The sequence below is a fragment of the Schistocerca piceifrons genome, chromosome 1 (genome assembly GCF_021461385.2).
Source record: "Schistocerca piceifrons isolate TAMUIC-IGC-003096 chromosome 1, iqSchPice1.1, whole genome shotgun sequence".
NCBI classification, from domain to species: domain Eukaryota; kingdom Metazoa; phylum Arthropoda; class Insecta; order Orthoptera; family Acrididae; genus Schistocerca; species Schistocerca piceifrons.
The window spans coordinates 261646606-261649024 of NC_060138.1; the positions used below are offsets into that span (position 1 = coordinate 261646606).

A 2419-nucleotide genomic window follows, 5' to 3' on the forward strand; every position below is an offset into this window, starting at 1 on the left:
TGTTCTAACAATTCCTGGTAGATAGGCGTCCAAAAATACGTAGAAGCGGAATGGATGATTTACTTCAGACTGAATCAGAAGACACGACGTTCGGAAGAATACATCCACCTTCGAAAAGCAGTCATAAGTGAAGGAAACATTAACGACCGTCATCATACATAGGAAGTCTGAGACACATGCACGAATACGCTCAAGATGCCATGACCCACATAAGAAAATATGGATGACCTGATATCTTTATAACATTCACAAGCAACTCGCCGTTGCCAGAAATTAAACAACAACTAAGATACAGATAAGACCCCACATCGACCCCATCGACATTACACAATAACCCGAGTTTTCAGACAAAAACAAATGAAATTCACTGAAGTCATCACAAAATACCACATCTTTGGAACAGTTAAATGCTGTATGTACACAATCGAATGGCAAAATTAAGAACTGCTTCAATGACACAATCTCATATGGCTACAGGACAGAATTCATTCCACGGATATCGACAAAATCATCCAACCTGATTCCATAATGAGATTTTCACTCTCCAGCAGAGTGTGCGCTCATATGAAACTTCCTGGCAGATTAAAACTGTGTACCGGACCAAGACTCGAACTCGGGACCTTTGCCTTTTGCGGGCAAGTGCTCTACCGACTGAGCCACCCAAGCACGACTCACGCCCTGTCCTCACAGCTTTACTTCTGCCAGTATCTCCTCTCCTACCTTCCAAACTTTATAGAAGCTCTCCTGCGCAGGAGTCGTGCTTGGGTAGCTCAGTTGGTAGAGCACTTGCCCTCGAAAGGCAAAGGTCCCGAGTTCGAGTCTCGGTCCGGCACACAGTTTTAATCTGCCAGAAAGTTTCATCCAAACTGAATTTCCCAATCTACAAGAACATTCGGAACTGTACGGCATAGAAGTGATAAACATGATTCACGGGCCACGCGAGCCATTAAACCTCAATTCGCTATATATGAGTGATGGACAATGTATACAGAAATACCCGAAACCGTACTTGCACGACATACACGTCGGAGTTTATGGATATCCCAAACACAGATGACTATCCCCCAAAAACGGTGGCTTCACAGCAGAAATACGAATAATCGTTAGTACCATATAACAGTACTTTCCAAAATGTTCCAAGCACACATAGACATAGAACACTGCAATTCAGTGATCAAGTATGTCTGAATGTGAACAAAGGCAGCGACATACTAAACTCCGCATGAACAGATCATGAAAGGCCGACGGGACCGATCGGCCGCTGTTTCATCTTCAGCCCACAGGCGTCACTGAATGCAGATATGGAGGGGTATGTGGTCAGCACAGATCTTTCCTCGCCGTATGTCAGTTTATGAGAACGGAGCCGCTACTGTTCATTCAAGAAGCTCCTCAGATTGCCTCACAAAGTCTGAGTGCACCCCATTTCCCAAGAGCGCTCGACAGACCGGATGGTCACCCACTCAAGTGCTAGCCCAGGTCGACAGCACGTGACATCGGTGATGTGATGGGAGCCGTTAAGGCAGTGACACGGCAGTATTTAAAATAGCCAAAGACAAGGAATAGCAAAACAGAAACGAGAAGATCCTCCAGTATACAATGGAAAGATACATCAGCAGTTACGAAGCCGCGTGGCGGACTTTCGATTTTCCCATACGCGCACACGAACCAGCTCAGCAAGATCTGACAGTACATTTGGAGACTGGACAGATAGTTTACTTCACAAAAGAGTCCGTCAAGAAAATTACAAGCTAACCTCCTCAGAACACACGATTAACAGCTTTTTGCAAGCTGTGCCAAACGCATCCATTCGCGAAAACAAGGAAGTCCAGTAGAATATCAACCGGGAATCACGAAAACTGGCGTACTAGGCTGAGTATACAACGTTCATCCGAACAAAACCGAATGATTCTATCTCCGGATGTTCCCACATGAAATACGATGACCAACAAGTGTCACTGACCTCAAGACTGTTAACGGTTACCTATACTAGGCGTACAGAGGAAAACGCCAAAGCATAGGACAACTGAAAAACGACAACCACTGGGAATTAACACTACAAGAAGCCTCACTCACAGCCTCAGCTGAACAAATTACTTATTCGTCGCAATTCTAAGAACATGTAATTCATCGAATTCAAAACGGCTATGGGACTCCTTCAAAGGGAGTATGAGTGATGAGATACTGTACCACGTGCGAATAGCTCATCGTCAACTGACTATTGAATTCAATGCCGTGATCTTCTATTAGTCATTCAATCGTCTATAAGATAAATACACTACTGGCCATTAAAATTAGTACACCAACAAGAAATGCACATTATAAACGGGTATTCATTGGACAAATATATTATACTAGAACTGATATGTGGTTACATTTTCACGCAATTTGGGTGTGTAGTTCCTGAGAAATCAGTGCCCAG

At 43.9% G+C, this 2419-nt stretch overlaps 1 non-coding gene across 1 annotated transcript; it reads left to right on the forward strand.

Annotated features, from left to right (window-relative positions):
• The first annotated feature begins 758 nt into the window (after positions 1 to 758).
• Trnas-cga lies at positions 759 to 833 on the forward strand. Its single transcript has one exon. It is a non-coding gene; the product is annotated as a tRNA-Ser (tRNA).
• Positions 834 to 2419: the final 1586 nt, after the last annotated feature.